General features: G+C 34.1%; 1 long non-coding RNA gene across 4 annotated transcripts in view; it reads right to left on the bottom strand.

The window, feature by feature from the left end:
• The window catches only part of LOC129502312 (uncharacterized), a 208,898-nt gene that overhangs the window by 81,968 nt on the left and 105,802 nt on the right, over window positions 1-21,128 (bottom strand). For all 4 annotated transcript variants that reach the window (XR_008662932.1, XR_008662933.1, XR_008662934.1 and 1 more), the window contains one exon: window positions 18,743-18,803. This is a non-coding gene — a long non-coding RNA (uncharacterized LOC129502312). The remainder of the gene's footprint in view (window positions 1-18,742; window positions 18,804-21,128) is intronic.

Below are 21,128 nucleotides of genomic sequence, written 5' to 3'. Positions count from 1 at the left end.
CAAAAAAGGAAGACATTTAAAAAATAACTTTGTTGGATCTGGATATCCAACATAGTAAAAATAAGATAGAATTATGAAGCTATGATAAGATGAGAACCTTCGGTATCTCTCTAGAAATTTTGACTCTAAACATGTTTAAAAGGACAGTTTTATGGGTTGAGGAGAAGAAATACCCTACAGAATGATTCCCATAATATTCATACCATAAATGAAATAGTTCACTTTGCTCAGTTTGACCTATCTAAAATTATACTTACTACTCTCCCTGAAAAAAGCACATAGTAGAAAAATCTGGTGCCTTCCTGGTTGCTGAAAGAATTGAATGCTAATTACCTTGGAGGATAAACATGGCTTCAAATTATATATTTATTATGCAAGTTATTATTTTTCCATCCCCAAATTTCCTAATGATAAGAAACAGCCTATTTTAATCAAATTGGCTTCCATTATCCTTCTTAAGTGCAAGAGACACCAATCCCACATTGGAGATAATGATGCCATGAGATGACAATCGAAGTTTTAGGCCACAGTTGTCAGGGAAGTCTTCTAAAAATAAGTGGCCATTTAAATGCTACCATATCTTGTTTTGCAAATCTATCCTCACACAGCAAATAATCGTTTTTGGTGCAAAAGTTAGTCATAAAATTCTCCATTAGTGGTTGGTAATGGACCATAATATTACATGTTTGTAAAAAGTGCATTTGGAAAATGAAATGCTGAAAGTAATGGCCATATATGGAATATTAATATTTATACGAGATAACTTCGCAGGAAGAGATTTCCTTTTTACTGTCAACTGCCCGCACAGAATATTTTCCATTTTCTTGAGGAGAATGAGCTTTGAAATTCTATCATTTGTCAAGCTATATTAGTACTCTGGTTTGTTGTGTCGTAGCTGCTTTAATAGAAAAATGGGAGTGATTATAATTGTTAGTTTTACGATGGATGTGATAAAATAAATCAGAAAGGAGCCTTGGAATGTTAAATATATTACAGGCAAACAATATTAACCTATGTCTAAATCAAACTGAATGCTTACAGTAGATTTCCATCCTTCATTATTAACACACAAACCCTAAAGGGATGAATTTCCGGCAAGTATTGAGAGAGGCTCTGGCATATGTAACTGCACATTCAACTTCAACATAAGGTACGTGGTGCCAGTCATGTGAGAGGGGTGCTCAGTTTCCACCACGGTCAAAAACAACAAAGATGCCTTTACTGAAAATAAAATGAACTGAAATCACCTAATTATACACAAGGAAATGAATCCCCAGCCCCTTTATTTATGTAAAGAAAAATATGATCATATTTTCAATGATCAGCTCAGCTTGGATGAATGTGGCTTCTAAGTTTCACAAAGTCATGAATAATGATAATGACTAGGAGTTGTATATACTGAGCACTCACTACGAACCCAGCATTATACTATTTGTTACTTCATCCACCGTTTTCTACAACCTTGCAGTAGGCATCGCTTTACCCGTGAGGCATCTGAGAGGCACAGAGAAGTTAAAGAAGCTGTTTGAAGCTATACATCAAACAAGCAACTTCAACTCTGACAAACTGATACTGGAGCACACTCTGTTGATCCCCCTCTGCCTAAGCAGGGGAATGAAAGACTCATTGAAGGTTATTGCTCAGTTCAAGTGCTAATTGCCAAATGCTGCCTTGCATTCCTAAACCACAATCTGAACCAGCCAGCTGTTTATTTTCAGGAACTGAAGGGGCCTTTAGCATGGGACTCAATGCGTGTATAGCCCATGGCTGTTCTTGGAACTTTGCTAGAACTCACATGGAAGAATTTTAGGTTTCTCCTCCCAGTCTACAATATGTATAGAATATGGGACTGGTGTAGAATAAGTTAGCCACAGACCTAAGGCAGTTCCAACCCAGCAGTGAGAAGCAAAATTATACAATGTAAACTCTAAGATGGGAGAAAGGAAATCTTAACTGAAATCAAATCTTAGTTTCCTCATCTATAAAACATGGACCTTAATAACTTTCCTGCTTCTTTAGGTTATTATAGAGTACAAACAATGTTAACAAACATGAAAGCAGTCTACAGACAGCCATGGACAACGCAAAATAGGAATGATTATGAAATCAAAGTTGAAACAATCAGTTGTTGGACAAAAGAAATGACCACTGGGTTTGATGTAAGGATAGAAGGCCCACATGTCTGGAGACTTTACCAGGAAAAAAATAATCCTTCAGCTTCAATTTTTTTCAGGCCTGCCTCAAGGACTATGTATCATTACAACTCTAGAGCAAGTTAAATGACTGCATGATAGAACCAGAAGAGTTCTTGACTCTTGTAAGGATTATTTTTATAGAGACCACTTCTGGACGTTCAAAAACTTTCAAGAGAGATTTTCAGGAAGTGAATCTGGAGAATTAAATGAAGTTTGAATGAAAGTCAATATAGGGCCACCTGGGTGGCTCAGTGGTTGAGCGTCTGCCTTCTGCTCAGGGCATGATCCCGGGTTCAGGGATCAAGTCCCGTATCAGGCTCCCTGCGAAGAGCCTAGTTCTCCCTCTGCCTATGTCTCTGCCTCTCTTTATAGGATTATAAAGATTTAAAATCCTATATCTCTTGCAATCCTATAGGAGCTCTGTGTTGTATTACTCCCCTAGTTTTAGATGAAGCGAGTAAGGAAGGCTTAAAGAGACAGCCCCCACATCTACAAAACAATATGGCCACATTTGTTCTCTGCTTATGTACCTTATTGCCTTTCATTCCACAACCCCATTCATGAGCAACTTTTGGGCATGGAGCCCCAGTGTGGGTGAAAGCAGGGTAGGGGTGTATGGGTATGGCCTGGCAAGAGATGGGGCCAGGACATAGCAGGGTAGCCTGACATGGTTTATGCTGGTTCACTGGAAACAAATTGTAAAGTTCCTTACTGTCCTATAGAGGAATTTGAACTTTATTGTGTATACAAGGTAATAAATGTTTTACAAAATATGCACTAGTTTTTTGAGTAGGGACTTAAGAGAGAAGGGAAGGAGCTTTTGGGAGAAAGCCAGAGGCTTCGATGAGGTTCCATGTGAAATATTGTGAAACTAAGTAAAAATCTAAATCAGATATATGGGACGATTTTTAAAAGAATCCAATTACTTTAAAATATCCCATAGTTTACTTTAAAATATCCACAGAAACTGTATAATACCTCTATTAGTTTCAAATGTTTCATTAAACAGCCAGAAAATAACAACAACGTTGGACATTCTTATTTACTCATGTATTTGTTAATGTGGAAAAAAATCATTGAGTTACCACTACGTGCTAATGAGTCAAACTCTAAAATAGAAAAATTATGGAATCATTTAAGCACAGAACATTATTGTATGGCTAAGAACTATGTTTAGGAATAGAAAGATTAAACACATTTGTCAGGGTCAAAAAGCAAGTTAGGCAGACAGCTAGGTATAAAGGGAATTCTAAGCAACCAAAACCTGGTCTCTTAAGACATTTTATCTATAAATTCCAATCAATTGTCTATTAGTTTGGTGAAAATGGGGAGAGGAAACAAACATTTTCTGAAAGTCTGCAAAGAACAGTTCAGCTAGATCCTTTAAGTTCTCATTTACTTTTGACCAAAACACCATTCTGTGGCCATATGATCCCATAAGACAGAGGGAAAACCTGAAGTCTCTGAAAAGATTGATGTAATGAAGGTATCAGGGTTCCAGCCTTGACTTGTGACTATGTGACTGAAAACAATCTCTTGATCTTTATGTGCTCACATCCTTCTGTATGAAATACGGGAAATGGGGCCACATTGGCAGGACAAATTGCCTCATTAAATGAAAAGATTCATTGTGTGTGAGCACGTAGACAAGGCTATGTGTGTCTGGTGTGACTTGATGGGTGACACTGAGAGTCTCCAGGTCTGTGATTCTCTGCCCAAAGCTACAAGAATAGGAAAGAACTTGGTGTTGATGAGTGTGGGGAGAAGACCCAGCCAGGCAGCCTGGCCCCCGTGGGGGTCTGAGCACAACTGCGAAGTGTAGGAGCCACAGGCTTGGGGTGGTAAGGATGGTCGGGAAGAAACAGATCTGGCTGTGCAAAATGGTGATGTGACATGTGTGAACACACGGAGGGAGTCACTGTCACTGATTGTTGGCGCCATATAAAATTTTCACCAAGTCTGAGGCAAACACAGACCCAGTGCAGGTTTTGTGGATGATATCTGTCTTATGATACTAACTGTGCTAGCAAAGCTAACAAAGACTCGAAAGGAACTGACACAACAGATCCTGTGCAAAGCAAGGGATGATTTACAGGAACTTAGAAGTAAAATCGCTTAAAGCAGAGTGTTCATTTTTTTGGGAAACTTTCCCTCCAGAGGTCTCAAAAAAACCCCTCAAAATTCTGTCATTACGAATGCAAAGACCACTTAGAACAGCAGAGAATGCACCGGGTAATGCAGATTTGACACTGTAACACATTTTAGTCACCTGAATTTTATGCTGATGCTATCGACTGGCTGCTGCTTTTTAACCACCATTTGCTAAATTGTTTTGTTTATTAATCCTTTGAGGTAAGGCAACCTCATACTTATCTTACTTAACCCTAACATTTAAAGGAAAAAAATTATTTCCAACTTTCTATGATTTTAATATGTTACTATATTAATTTTGTATTTTTCCCCTGGTATTTCATATCCTAAATCTTACTCTGGTTTCTTTATTAGCTGTACTACTCCCTTACTTAATGAGAGAGAGAGAAAAAAAAAAAAAGAAAGAGAGAGAGCAGTATACATAAAGAAATGGGATAAGACACTATTATGGAAAATGCTACCTAAAAAGAGTTGCCAAAAAAAAAATAGAATGTTTTTTCCAATAAACGATGAAAACAACATGAACTATCAGACATAATGATACTAAAAAAATTATTCATTGTGTACCTAAAATTCAAATTTAATAGATAATCCCACATTTTTATTTGTTACATCTGGCACCTCTGAATCTCTAAAGCCCATGCTTTATAATGAAACTATCTAAAGCAATGAAGGTTGACCTTCCCTGCACTCAACAAGCATCCACCAAATCTGAGAAGATCTACTCTGAAGGCCATAGCACTGTCAAAGTCTTCGATAAAATAATCAGCATTTGAAAATGGGCCAGTTCACTATCTCAGCTCCTGAAATCTCTGACACTACCATAAAAGGAACAACAAGTGCTTAGGGACAAGGAGGTAAAGATGCTACCTCTTGAAGCATGTTTAGGCCTTCATCCGAGACCCAGGAATGTGGTGTGGACTTTCTGTAGATTGCAGGACAAGATTTGAGCCCTGATTAATGGGTATGAGGCCCTAGATGCATTATACCATTAAACTTCAGATGCCTATGTTGCTCCCTCTCCGGAAGTTATCCTGCTTTGAGAAACTATCCAATCACCTGACAAAGAACTGTATCTAGCCTGCAGAAAAGAGGGAAAGAGAATCAAGTTCATAAGAACATTTTCCCAGGTTGCCGGCTTCCCAAATAAAGCAAACTTTCCTTTCTCACCAAAAAATTTAAAAAATAAAAAACAAACTCTTCTTTTTACCTAAATGAAAATATATTACGAGAAAACTACTGAATATGTTTTCACTAGCATGCATGTTTTCACTAGCATGGCAGACTGAATTTGGTTTCTACAGATGAAAAAATAAAAATAACTTAATCATGAAACAGGGACCCACACAATTTTCTGTGAGAAATATTTAATGTTATCAGTCATATTCCACAGGCATGGTGTGTATGCACTCACTCAGACTGAAATGATTGGCTATATAAAAAGAAATGTGTTAGGAAGAAATTATGGGACTGACCTAGCTTCCAAAGGCATCACCTGACCAAGATGATGACCAAGATAGGCCAACAATGAGTATTTTAATTACACGGTAGCTAATACCTTCCAGTTTCAAATGAATCTATGTTTCTGTAGCTGCTCTTGATTTAATTAATTCAATAATTCATTCATTTATCTCGTAAATATAATGTTCTACTTTTGGCATTTGGCTAGATATTAAAAAAAGTGATTTATGTGTTGTAATGGAAATAGACATTATGTAGAGAATTGAGCAATAAAAATATAAGCAGGATCTATCTACGCAAAAGAGAGAAGGGAAGAGAGAGGAGGCAGGGAGAGAGACAGAGTCACAGCAACAGAGAGAAAGACAGGGGAAGAGAGACAAATGTACTAAAGAGAAATGCAGTGAGAAGGGATTGTTACCCTATTTACAGACGGGAAAACTAATAAGGCTCTTAAGTATTATCATTTCATTTGTATACACACAGTACTGATAAATTGCTTATGTTTATAAAATATGTGATTCAAGGAGAAAAAGAATAAACTTTAGACATATGTAGAGGAACTATGACGTCAGAAGGAAAAGGTGAGGCTTCTTGTCTACCGTGACCTGACAAGGAGAATATTTGAAATGTGATATATTCAAAATAAATCCAGGCAGCAAAGCCACGATGGTCAGGAATCCAGGGAGAGGTCTCAGAGAAAATAATCACCTCCCAGTGTTTCCTGTGGCTGGCTCTGCCCATGTAAATTCCACAGCTCTGGGCATGTGGGACGTTTAATAAGTAAACAGCACACTGGACTATTTCATATGTCAATGATGGTCATAATAATTATATTCTTTCAACTCCTATTATCTGCTAGGTACGATGCTTGCTAAATGCCATATACATATAATCTTTTAATCTTCACAAAAATCTTGCAATACTAGTATCATAATTTTCACTTTACAGATGGAGATTACAGAGCACTGGTGAAAAGCTCAGCTTTTGTAGTAGTGATTGACTCGAGACTTGTTTTAAATTCAGGTGTGTCTGACTCCAGGGCTGGAGTTCAATTCCCTTATTACTGGGGAGGGGGGAATAGCCCATGACAGTGTTGCAAGTTTAATGTGCAATGAAAGACCAAGCTATTTCTGAGCAGGGGTGACCTTTCTGAGGCCTTTGAAATCTTACCACATAATGGATGCCTATTGGAATGGGTGCCTATGCAGATGGAAAATCTGAATAACACTGAGAACTTTTTCAAACTACACCCACCTCCTGCCCCACATTCCCCTCCCCCTGCAGGTCTGCAAGCGATTAATTTGAGAACCACTGTTCTAGGAGGTCTTAAAACTCAGAGCAAGATAAGGAATAATAAGCAAGTGTCAAGGTAATATTTTTAGAGGAGGGGGAAAGAAAAAAATGAGTTCTTCTCTGAGTCCCTAGATTATGTAAGGAATGATGTTAGATCCTTCCCAAATATTAATCAGCTACTCTCAAGTAGTCTGTATGGTTTATTGTACTCCCATTTTTAAAATACTTACTTTAAAAACAGAAGTAATCTTTTCTATAACAGAGAGATGCTGCTCAATGTTTCTCTTAATCACTATATAAACATTTTACCACACTGAACTGATAAATTCTCATTAGAAGTAAATATATTTGCTGTTTTTATGACATCCTTATGCTATTCCATGTTTTAAAAAACCAAACAGAAAAGAATCCATTGAACTTTTGTTGTGTGGATCTCTAAACTGAAAGAAACACTGGTCCAGGAAATCTCTACAAAAAGGGCTGGCCAGCTCAACAAGTGAGGCTGAGCTCTGTCACAGGAGGCATTATAACAAAGTAGTTGGAATCAACTCTTTTGGTGTAAGACACATTTCAGTCCTAGGATTTACTATTTATGTGGTTGTAGAAAATTACATAAACCCCTGACTGGTTTTCTCACTTTTAAAAGAGGACTAATACTATTACAGTAGGATCCATCCTATCTGATGTGTTTGGACCAGTGGTTGATGCATTAAACAAAAATACTAGTCACAAAGGGGAACACATTAAAACATAAATACCTTAATTTTTCTTAAAGCCATATAAAAGTTCAATTTTCTAATTTTCCCCATATTTTCAAGTCCTTTTATTGAGTATGGGACTGGTGACAGTCTTTTTGTGTTTCATAAATTGTACCATAATGCACCATTTTAATGGACCTGGTGATTCAATAAGCAAGAACATTTGCAAATGCACTGACATAATAAACTAAGAGATGGTTTAATCTATATTTTTATGATTTTTCCAACAATTTACAGTTGAATGTTCAATTTAATATGATAGTGGTTTTAGGTATCCAACTTTATTAATCCTTCCAAGAAATTACCCTGTTCTTTTTCATTTCTCAAGTATTTTCCACAGGTTAATTAATTAAATTATACGTATAATCTTAATTTAAATGCATATAAATTATATATTGTGTAATGTTTAATTAAAATTTTACATATTTAACTACACATATAAACTACATTTGAAATATATAAGTGGATGGATGTATAGCAAGACAGATTTACAATATTTTTAAGAAAAAGCATCAATTCTATCAGTTTACTACTTAATTAACTTCTGGTACCTCGAAAAGCCTTAAACAGTAACTCAATGTAGTTATTCTTAACTTTTTTGGGAAATCAATGGACTGCTATGACAAAGTAGTGCTGGGACTTTTTCCTCAGAAAAATAAGCACAACCACATGCATTTAAAGTATTCTACACTTTTTCAAAGGGCCCAGAGAACCAACAAGTTCATCCTATGTCTCCTGTGGATCCATGATCCTAAATTAAGAACATACTTTTGTTTTTGTTTTGCCACCATGATAAGTAATGTTTACTTTCCAGTTAGGTTTGTGTTGATTGAATGCTTCAGAAAGAGTTGCAAACCTCTGTACTTTCTAATGTTTTGGCTTCCTTCTTTTGTATGAATTTTTAAAATCCCATCAAATTAAATCTGTACTCAAATAGAAGCAAAATAAATACATAAAAAGAAACAGTAAAATAAGAAAAATAAATAGTAAAAAAGAATTTCAAATCAATTTGAGTTTCCTAAGCCAATCTTCCCTTACATCTTAATTCAACTACAGAGGAAGTACTCTTAACTATTTACCACATCACAGTAATCAGATAATTCTGACATTTTCCACAGATACTCCAGCATGCTAAATTCAAGTGCACTACTTTCTAGAACTACACCGTCCAATACTTTAGCTACTAACCACATACAGCTATTTAAATTTTAATTAACTAAAATTAACTAACCTTAAAATTCTTCAGTCACACTAGCCACACTTCAAATGCTCAAAAGCCACATCTGCCTAGTGGTTACCAATTTGGACTGTGTAGAGAACATTTCCACCACCTCAGAAAGTTCTAGAACACTAAAATATTTCTGCTTCCATCAAGTGATTTCTATGCTTGCCATACATTATGTTTGTTCCCAAATCAGTTATGCCAGTTAGGTTAATATGAAATCATATAATTTAGTTAAATATTATATAAATCAATTTAAATATCAGTGTAAGAAGAATGAGAGGTGTTCTAAACTTCAACATTTTGGAAAGACTTTATAAAATTCAGTCACTGTAAAAAATGCTGGAGAGTTGGACATAGGTAAAACAACATTAAATGATTAGAAACAATAATAAAGTAGTATTCTGCTCTCAGATTTCTTTGCAATGGACTTGCACTTAAAGACATTTGTTAAACACCTGAAATGAGAAATCATAGATGATGCAGGATGGGATTTAGAAAAAAAAGAAAAAAAGAATAAGATGACTAAGATCTAATAAGCAATCCAAACTCAAAACTGGTTCTTGGCAAAAAAAAAAAAAAAAAAAAATCTTGGCTTACATAAAAATACTGGAAAATATATAATCAAGTTTTAAAATTTAAACAAAATGTGTACTGTATGTATGTGCTAATTTTAAGATCCATTTCTTTAAGAATCTGTGGCATCAATTGCTGATCCTAATTGTATTAAATTGGAAGGTTTCTACTACACATAGCAACATTGCAGACTCCAGTCTTCTTTATTACTCTAAACTCAGTGTTTTCATAATTGGTTGTGTCATTTCTATTTGCCACATTTAAGTTCATTGGATTAAATTATACTGAAAAATTTATGGACAGGAACCTGATCTAATTCCAGATGTATGCATAACTGCTCTTTTAATTATCACACAATAAAATATAATTAACAACAATACCAGTTACTTTATTCTTGAGCTCTACTCAGTTGCCCAAGTCTAAAACATTATAGAGATGAGAACCCTTGAACTTTAATTGTGTTCACTCTGTTTAACCTTTTGATTGTTTTTGACTTCAAAATGCTATCTATCCATCTATAGCATCAATTACTTGAGAAATAGGAAGTATAAGGATTTCATTGTTTCACACATTGAGATTCAGATACAAATGGAAACTTAAAACTTTCAGAGTTTGTCTATTGAGAGAGAGAGGGAGAGAAGGAGAGAGAGACAGGGCATGCACAAGCAGCAGGGAGGGTTAGACCCTGATGCAGGGCTAGATCCCACAACCCTGAGATCATGACCTGAGCTAAAATCAAAAGTTGGATGCTTAACCAACTGAGTCACCCAGGCACTCCACTACTACTACATTTCTTTCATTATAAGAACATCAAACTAATATTGCAATTGGTAGTTGTTGTTTGATCAGTAAATATATTTCATTAGTCAATTAAATTCAAGGAAATATTTAGACTGTCATAGATCATATGTGTTTATTTGAAATAATAGCATCAGCATAGAAGTGTATAAGAATCTTTTTTTCTACACCTTAGGATTACTTAAAAGTAGCTAGCTATTTCCAACTATCTAGATCATTTGTAAGAAAAGATGCTGTTAGGTTCATTAAAGAGCAGATTTATTGCAATTTTGCTTTGTTATGTGATGCCTTCATATCAAAGATGGAAAACTGTCTTCCCTTGGGAACCAAATTTAGATTGACTGATGACGTCATTTTGAAATATCTTGAAAGTGAGTATGTCTTCTTTGTTCTACCACAGTCCCTATTACTTCCTCTTGTCTTCTATTTGGCTTACTATACTGCTTGAACCCTGAAGCAATTTAAGTTCATGATACCTGGTAACAGCATTTTACATAATGATATTGTGTATATCTTATGGGGGACAGGCGATTGGGACTTAGTTCTGGCTACTATTTCATATTAACTTTTATTCTTCCAAGCAATATAATGCTAACAGGTTAACCAATTCACAGTTCTTCCCTCTTTACTTGAAAGACACCACTAAGTGTTAGGCCATAGTGCTTTCCCCTGGATAAGGGTTCTGAAAAGAGCAGAAATGCCATAGAGGAACTAGAAGATAGATAAATTTTTCTCTATGCCTAGAAAAATAAAAGAGTACACATCTACTTGAAAAGAAAAAAATAAAATGAATACAGAGTTCATTTTAAATGATATAATTATGTATTTATCATCTTTGAGTCTGTGGATAAATTACTGTTATTTGTAGTCTTTCAGAAATAAAGTCTTATTATCTTATTTCAATCAATTAATTAAAATTTGCTTTGTGCTGCTACTTAAAAATCTACTAATAGCAAACATAAAATATATATTCTTGCATAGAGCATAGGCCTGGATAGAAAACTAGGCTGTATCCATTACTAGTAGCTTGGTTCTGACAAAAATCATCAAACATTCTGGGCCTCAGTTTGGTCATCTGGAAAATGGGCTGTTAATCTCTGAGATTCTTACCATGTATAAATCTAGATTTTATTTTTAATTTCAACAAAGTACTGTTTAAGTTCCTTGTAAGTAAAAGTGCACATGAATCATACAACTTACAAACTAACTTCACTATGTACTATCTAAATATATAAAAAGTAATGCAAAACATAAGGCTGAATATGACTGGGATCAAGAGTGAAAAGAAACAAAATTGGGATTTAAGGGGGATCAGATATAGGAGAGATGCATGGGTAGTTTATTTAATCCACACATTCCACATAGAGTAGAATGAAGTTAAAAATGAAGACACAGACAACGCAATGCCAACTTAAAAATCAGGAACCACCATCAAGCAGACTTCCCCACGGTTAAAAGTGATATTCCTAATTTCTCTTAAATGCTAAACTTTGAGAGCTTGAAGAAGTCCACCTAAATATAGAATTGCCTCACTGTATCACAAAGTTTTTGTTTTACTTAAAAAATTTGTGTTCATTCACCAAAAATTTCATCCTATATACAGAGTACTAGGGTAGGGAGTTGTGAGTTTTGAAAAGACACATATTTCTGTACTCAAGGGACTTAGGTTTATTATAAATAATAGTAGCTGGTTTTGTAAATCACCTTCAGGTGGTATATCACAGGCTTAATTAGACCTCATAGACTGTTAAAAAGCAAACACCTCCTTAGCTCATAATGATTTATTCTAAAGAGTCGAGAAATATCTCAGCTAACACAGGATTTACTGCTGAAGCATAGTGTATTCTAAGGTGTGTATATAGGTTCTTACCATTGCCCAAAAATGGTCTGAAGCACAACTCAAGTTTTTTTTTTTTTTTAAAGGTATGTAATACTACAGGAGGTATAAAGGTAAGTCACAGTCCCCTTGGGTACTCGGACTTAGTACTAATGGAAGTTAGAGAAAACTCTGTGTGAATAAAAGTTGGAATGACTATGAGGCTTCGAAATCAAGGGGGTCCTTAGAGAAAGAATAAAGGCTTTGGGGATGAAGTGATACACATGAATCCTGAAGAACATGATAATAACATGGAAGTAGTGGTGGGCGGTGGCAATTAATACACACGTAAGAGGTAAATGCTCTTTTGGTGTGTCAGACCCTTCACCTAATGGTCTTTCACACGCATTCCCTATAGCTTTCTAAGGAGCTGCCAGGGGTACAGTCAAGATCAGTGACCTCTAGAATTATTCCTCTATTTTGTGGAAAAGAGGCTAGGCATGGGTACCAAAGAACGTTTTCAGTGCCAGAATCCTGAATCACATCATTTGGGGGAATCTTGGGGAATCACCTAGGCTATGAGTCAGCATTTGATAACAGGGAATAAGGGAAACAAAATGATTATTTACAGAAAGTGACTCATTTATTCTAATAGCATAGTTCATGTACTGCTGGATTGTTTCCAAGAAGGCTCAGTTCAACTGCCAAATAACGTATCTGATTCCCTCATTGTTCACTAAACTTAATACGAATAAGAACCAATATAAGAATTTTAACATGATATGCTATATGTTGGCAAATTGAACTCCAATAAAAAATTTAAAAAAGAATTTTAACATGAACTAGTATTATGAACTAAGTTAGACTTTCCCAGTGTGGTCCGATCAATGGCTTTGCAGTTAGTTTTCGTTTCCTTTCCTTTCCCACTCCCTGCTTCTGTGCTTCCAACTCTACTCCTTCCTGCCTTGGTCCACAAAGCATTGAAAGGAAATCAGCTACTATGAACATAAAGATGTATATGCAAGTCTCAAGATATCAAAAGAGATAGTGGTAAAGAATAATTCACTGATATTTCATTGTTTCCTGAATGTTCATACTTCTTTTATTACCAAATGTGGAAAACTTGCTATAAAGTTTGACCACTTAAAATTCTTACAGGAATTATTCAACCTTTATAAATGTTCTCTCATTTGATGCTAACTCTCCAAATGTATTTCCCCCACGGTTTATTAGACATAATTTTACTATTTCTAGATATTGACACCAGTAGAGGTCCTGAAGCTTGGTTTCTTTAATCTTATCAATTTGTGTATCTGTCATCTTCCATTTTTTTTCCATGAAAATATAGAGTAAGTTAAATAACCCCCATAACTGGAAGAGCAAATTTATAATTAATCATGAGTGAAAGAACCTCCCATGTAGTATTGTTACCTCACAGAGGAGTTTTTATTTTCTGCATTGATGCTAATTATATCCTCTGCCTTTCAGAATTATTGTGACTTACACATGACTAACACCTTTTATCATAGCTACATCTTTGTAATTTTTCAGCTATTCTTCTATAATACCAGTTCACTTTAGATAGGGCAGATGAGAGACTATGATTCTATGCATCTGTCATAGTATTTTCCTAAGCCTTTCATTAAATTGCACCTCACAGTTGACTTCTGTGATATACTTAACTCTACTGCACCCATGGAAACAGGCATTTCTTGACTATAGTATCTATTTGATTTGGCCCATCAGTGACACTGACTTGGTCTCCAAATCTGTACACAAGAGTATTAGGATACATACACATTAACACACACACACACACACACACACACACACACACACACACACGAAAGGGACTATAGGCTCTCAAAGGCTACAAAGCTATTGTACAAAACTATTGCTACAAAACTATTTACAAAGCTGTAACTGCTTACCACTCAGTTGTTTGTTTCTTCCATCTTGTGTATAACTGCTACCATTACACAAAATTGTTACTCTTTGTTAGGAGTACTTTCCTTCTCAACTCTTCATTTTCTCCATATCTTTCTCACTCTCTTATCTATGTCTCCTGCCTCTTGTTCATTATCTCTTGATTAGTCCTTGAAGACTCATAGTCTTTAACCTCTACCTACTAATAAAATAATTTTGCTTGAAATCATTGATAGTCTTTTTCTTTCTTTCTTTTCTTTCTTTCTTTCTTTCTTTCTTTCTTTCTTCTTTCTTTCTTTCTCTTTCTTTCTTTCTTTTTTCTTTCAAGATTTTAATTTATTTATTCATGAGAAACACACAGAAAGAGGCAGAGACATAGGCAGAGGGAGAAGCAGGCTCCCTCTGGGGATCCTGATGAGGGACTAAATCCCAGGATCCTGGGACCATGCCCTGAGCCAAAGGCAGATGCTCAAATGGTGCCTGGTAGTCAGCTTTCTAAGGCTCATGTGTTCTTCCTGTTGGTGAGTCAAAAGTTCCTTCTTCACCATTGTTGGTGAATTCTAGATTCTGAGATAATTCTGGATGCCAGAGCATTCTAATAGGAAGCTCATCACCACATTTTCAGGATCTTATGGTTCTTAACATATTTATTATCTAAAAATTGTTTCTAATATAGTCAATATTTCATACTTAGAGTTTAAATTTCTAATATTGATACCTATTTAATGCTGTGACTCAAAGATGATCTATATAAACTAGACTGTCTCTATAAACTACATCATTTGCTGCCACTAAAATTGATGGCAAGTTAATGTACTCTAAAGAGACCCAGTTGTTTTGTATTGACAGAGTATTGTGGGTGTCTTCCCCTTAAAAAAAATGTGATCCAATTCTCAATTGTACTTCACATATTTATTATTAATTTCTTGACATGTTTCTGGTTTAGTTGTTTCTGGTTTATTCAACAAATGTAGCTGTACAAAAATAAAGGGCAGAAGACAAGGGAAGTATACAAAATACAAAAAGCTGATTTATAAAATTGATGTTGAAAGAAAAACCACTCATCTCGAAACAAAAGAATTTAAAAATTCAAAAGAAATACACAATCTTAATTTAGGGTTATAAACTATATAATGAACTTATTAATAAAAATGAATTTGCTTTATTCTTTTTATTCTAGAGAAAAGGCAATTCTAAGTTTTAAATCTATGTCCACTATGAATGGACATACTCAACACAGTAAAAAAAAACAAAAACAAAAACAAAACAAAACAAAACAAAAACCACAAGTATATTACTGATGCAGCACAGTGTGGGAATTAAATTTAGGCAAATTTTAGGATTAACAAACAATACTCAAGTTTGTGACTACTGTTGTAATTCATTCAAATATTCAAAAGAAACTCATCACAGGGTGAGATCTTATACTCCATTCATTCATTCAATAAATATTTAGATCTTATGTGTAAAGCACTGTAGGGGATACAATGAAAAATAAGGCATGGACTTTGCCCTCAAGGGGCTTACAGTCTAGTATATAATGGAAAAAATAAACAAGCACATAGATAATCATAACATAAGGGAGAAAGTGATGTGTCATAAGAAAGACTCAGATAATGTGCTATTAGATCTATTGACACTAGCAGATTTTTTCTTTCTTTCTTTTTTACTGTAGTGTCTAAGTAGCCAATAAAAATAGAAAAAAAGACCAATGATTAGTTGCAAAATTAAGAGCCAAATTTTGTGAATCTGACTGAAAAACTGAAATATCAATGTGGTTTAAGTCACTACTCACCAGTCACTATTTTCACAGTTGAAAATGTGTGCTCATAGAGTAACAACGTATTAAAAATCTACCAACTTGTCAGTGTTTATAAGTATATGTAAATGGAATAATCTAGTATTTAGGGATGAAAGGATAATTTTAATGTAAGAAAGGCTCAAATTGATTATCTAAAATACTCATGACACATTACCTTCTTGCACAGCAATTGGCTTGATCAGATAAAAGTGGTGAAGAATTCCTCGATGGCTCAAGTGTGCTCCAAGGAAAGCTAGAAGGTTGTACAGTTAACTCCCAGGGTGTAACTCTAAACCATACAACCTACTACCTCAACCCGGATGCACACAGCTTCCAATGTTGCTTCAAACTCCTTATCATATCTTCATTCAGCTCCTCCAAATATGGCGGCCATACACCTAAGGGCTTGGCAAGGATGTAGATATAATACTCTAACATTTTACCAATAAACTTAATATGTGTCTACTAGGACTATCCTAACCTCTTGGGTTTCCAGCACAGGTCATACAAAATGTCCTCTGACATCTTTCCTGGCATGGCTAGCAATTAATAATATTAAAAGCCAAAAGCATTCGACTTGATTTTTCAAGAGAAATCAGCTTAATAGTATCACATAAATCCAGTTACAGCCTTTAATTTTCTTATTGAAGTTGATGAGGTGTACTAACTATAATGTGAACTTCAGTTTCTGAACAGCATCTATTCAGATCTCGTTTTAAAACTTGCTATAGAAAAATTCAAGTTTCTTAAGTAATTTACTATATACTTGGATTCAAACTTGAATGACTATGCTCTAAACCCTTCCTTGTGGTCGACAATTGACACCTGCCTCTAAAGACTGATGAGGGTTAATATATACTTGAAAAACAAAGGAAACTATAAATATTTCAAAACTAATCAACTAAAGTTTAACAGGAATTTGACTGAAATATTATTTAACAGCATTTGTTTATAGCATTTTGTTAGATGACCACACTGACACAGACCCATAGAAGCGAGCTTGTGCCGTACACTTCACCACAAGATCGGATCTACGGGTTTATGCCAATGGGCAACATCTCACTTGGGCTCCCCATTAATGCAGAATTCGTTGTAAATATCTGATGAAATTAGATGAAAATAATAATATTGATCCTTTACTACAAATATGTTTAATGCTAAAATGCTCTTAGTATACATATTCCCAGTTAAAGGCCTTCATAAAAATTCTACACTAAATACAGGTTTATATACAGGAAAATTTAGAGAATAGTATACTGAAATATTTTTTATAGATTGCTTTTGTTTTAATAGTGAATATTTTGGATTTGTACTATTAGAATTAATAATGAGTTTTAAAAGAAAAAAAAGGATCCATACATGCATGTATGAATTATGTAATTGTGAGGCATGAATGTAGTATTACCAGGCTATAATTAAGACCAAATTAACTATTAAGCTAATTGTGTAAGAGTCAGACTGTGCTTGTTTTAACTCTTTTATAAGACCTCCGTTAGTGGTTTTAAGGAATGGGTAACATTATAACCTTCTCATAAAAGAAGTAAGATCCTGTTAACAAGGCAGAGAACACAGGAAGTTACTAAAAAGTCTTAAATGTATACATATGTGTCTATAGTTGGAATAATACTGACATTAACAATATTTGAATAAATTATTATCAGAAAACTAAAATTAATGACATATTAACAGCATTATTACTACTAGCAATGTTATTACTACTACAACTTATACTCCAGATCTATTGCATAAAAAAAGATATAGCTTGCCTCTTAAACCAATGTATTTAAATTTATTTTTTAAAAAGATATTCTGAAAACATAATATGTAGCTACATATAACTCTTACCTGGTCAACAGGTTGGGCAAAAATAAATTGTTGTTAAAAAAAATTTAAACCACCAGACAATAAGCAAACACACAAAGAATAAACAAAAAGCCAGCCACATACACGTTTTTTAGGATTTTAAGCTCAACAGCAACAAAACTTTAAGTTGTACAGTCATTAATCGTTTCACTCACATCTACAATATTTAATAGCATTTCTAAATTATATCTTCATTGTGAAAAATACTAATACTGCATTAAAATTCCTTAGTGTTTTTGTATGTTTTGAAATAAATAAAATATGTTTTATAGACTTTATATAGATAATTTGGTCTACATAATTTTTCAGCATTATTTATTTTCTAATTATTCCCATACTGATTAAAAACTATAGTAAAAAATCAACAGTCATAATTGCATTCAATTATAGTAAAAATATCCCAACATATATTCATAAACTTAGATGTGAAATAAAAAGCAACATTTGTTTTGGGTTTTATCATAAGTATAAGAATGTATATTTTGGTTTCATTCTCTTACTGGTTATTTCTTCTAAAAAGCACAACTTTATTCTTTCCCTCCAGATTTACTTCCTTTTATATGGTATGACAAATGAAAAAAAATTTCTTTTTCAAAATTACTTTCTATGCAATCGTTATGTGAATGGATATATAGATATATGAATGGATATATAGATACATAACTCAAAGGGACTAAAACTGTACATTGATCATAAACTCAGACAAAAATTTGTCACAAAGGTAGGAAATAGTATAAATTCTCAAACCATCAATGAAAATTCCAACAACTAGATCCATAAAGACTATGAAACGAATTCTTATAACTAAACACAGTCAACATTGTTTTGTTTTTTTCTTTAAAAATATTAAATATTAATTGCTTTTTTGCTTTTTGTTTTTACCTGAGATGATTTTCTCCTATGATCACTTTCTTCACTTCTCATATCCATTTTAAGTTTTTCCCTAAAACAACCACAAAAGGAGAAATATCAGACAACTGCTGTCTAGGAGGATCATCTGGCTGGATGGTGGGAATGAAGGTAGATGATCGAGAAGAAAACACAATATCAAAATGGGCAAAAGCTTTTAAAGTTTTTTTTTTTTTTAAAGGCTTGGAAGACTCAAAGAGCCCCACCCAAGGCTACTCATATGACATATAATGTGGTTTCATAGTTTGCATTTATGCGTTCATTTTGGTTGGTGTTGTTTTCACAGTAACAGTTTTGAAAGTGAAAGGAGGCATGGCTGTTAAAGAAGCGACTAGGTTTTGCACAATGAACTAGTGAAAGCTGAAAAGAGATTTGGATTTGGCATGGAGCTTAATAAGATAATTAAGAGTGTAGAGATTAATGGCTCCTAAAAATAACATTTAAAATAATGTTTTTCAACTAAAGGATCTTGAAACATGAAAACAGGTTTATAAATGTTAATTAAGCCTGTGAAAGTTGATGTTCCATTAGCTGAGGCAGCATAAAGGAACAAGAGCTATTTTTTAAATAATTAGTGAACAATAACCGATAAACTTAATAAAACGCTTTATTTGAATGTTATCACTATATAGGGTAATTGTAATTTCCCATAATTCTTCATAGAAATAACAAAAAAGGAAGTAGAATTCATCAGTCCTATAATATTTTCTCTTTGTTTACCCTACATATTTTAATATGATAAAATATGATTTTAAAAGCACAACAGTTTGCTCAAAGTTTATTCTTTTCATGGAAAATATTATAGCATTGATTCTTAATGTGCAAATTATCGTCTTCATTTATATACATTGTATTTTTAAGGAGCACTTTCTCTTTGTAGCATTTTTAAAACATGTTTAGAAACAGTTTTAATCAAAATTAAAATAGGTGGAATACGTCTGCTAATCCTTTCCCATTGAACCAGGCAAAACTGGGTTTTGTTATAAAATGCTTAAATTGCTTAGCAATTTCCTTCTACAAATAGACAAAATAATTAGAATGCAATGCATTTATCTGCTGAGCCAATCACTGCTTTAAACTTAAAACAAGTTTGTATGTACTTTTTCCACTAAAATACTTAATGGATATTTCCAACATTCTCTGTAACTGCCCTGAGACAAATGCTTCTTTTAAAATATATTTTAAAAGAGAGTATTATTGTGGAACAAGCTTCTTTTCTACTTAGCAACTGAGAACATGATCTTTTCATCCTACTTCGGTTCTACTGAAATCCTGGTAAATAATTTTAAATACAACTTCCCCCAAACTAATTTTATTTATCAGCAGTTTAATGTATCTTCTAATATGACCCTTTTTTAGAAGTTCAAAAAGTTTCTTCTTTCACATTTCAAATTATGAGTCACAGCAAATGAAAGATTTAGTTTCTTTAAACAACGAGGACTAAACGCTCACTTTTCTTAGATAGCAAAAACTAATACTGTACACGAAAAGCACAGACAACATATTAATGTCTTTCCAAACTTTGATGTATAACCAAAATAAAAACATGTACCGCCTTTTTCCATAGACATTTTTCTATTTTTACTCAAGTTTCTATTCTAATCAGGATTAGAGCAAGAAAGCAAAAGGAAAAAGTTAATAAGAGCAAAGTGGGTGATGAGCTAAATAAAAGTACATTGAAAGTTCAAGGATCCCTTTTTATCTAAGAGTAGGCTTAAAAAGAAACAACAAAAAAAGTTATACCTGATATGAAAGGTGCGATTTCACCAAGTGCAATATATTGCTACTTATGCCATATTTTTGAAATAATAAAAATAAGGAAGGCTCATTTGGTAATGTTGCCTTACAAAGCTGCTTTACAAAGCCCGATGTCTCTGTAGGTATACAAGCCAATGTTTGCTTTTTTTTTGGTTTGTTTTGGTTTGGATTTTTGTTTGTTTGTTTTTGTTTTTGTTTTTGAGCAGGAGCGTCTCATTTTTTTTCAGCACTGTTGCATGGAGTAGGACAAACTCAGATTTTTTTTCTTCGGGGCTCCTGTTATTTCTTGGATAAAAAGGACCAGGGTGCTTGTCTTCTTTTTCTTCCTTCTCGGTATTCCAGGCACAAAGCACTGCGCAGAAGCTGCACCAATCCTTGCTGTCCCTGGCAGCAGAATGGTAGAAGGTGGGAGAGACCAGGAATCCTTCCAGGCTGAGCTGACTTTAGAAATGAGGATTGCACACGTTTGTCTCCTGAACCAAAAGGGTGAGAAGGCAGGGTGCCAGTTTGCTACACTGCTGCAATGATCTCATGCTCACTGCTGCGGCCGTCTTGTTTGCCCTGTTCAAATGCCTGTTCATTATAAACCAAAAAAAAAAAA

The sequence above is a fragment of the Nyctereutes procyonoides genome, unplaced genomic scaffold, assembly GCF_905146905.1.
Source record: "Nyctereutes procyonoides isolate TBG_1078 unplaced genomic scaffold, NYPRO_anot_genome, whole genome shotgun sequence".
Classification (NCBI taxonomy): domain Eukaryota; kingdom Metazoa; phylum Chordata; class Mammalia; order Carnivora; family Canidae; genus Nyctereutes; species Nyctereutes procyonoides.
Note: the sequence above shows the minus strand (reverse complement) of the source record. Positions and strands in the feature narration are given on the sequence as shown.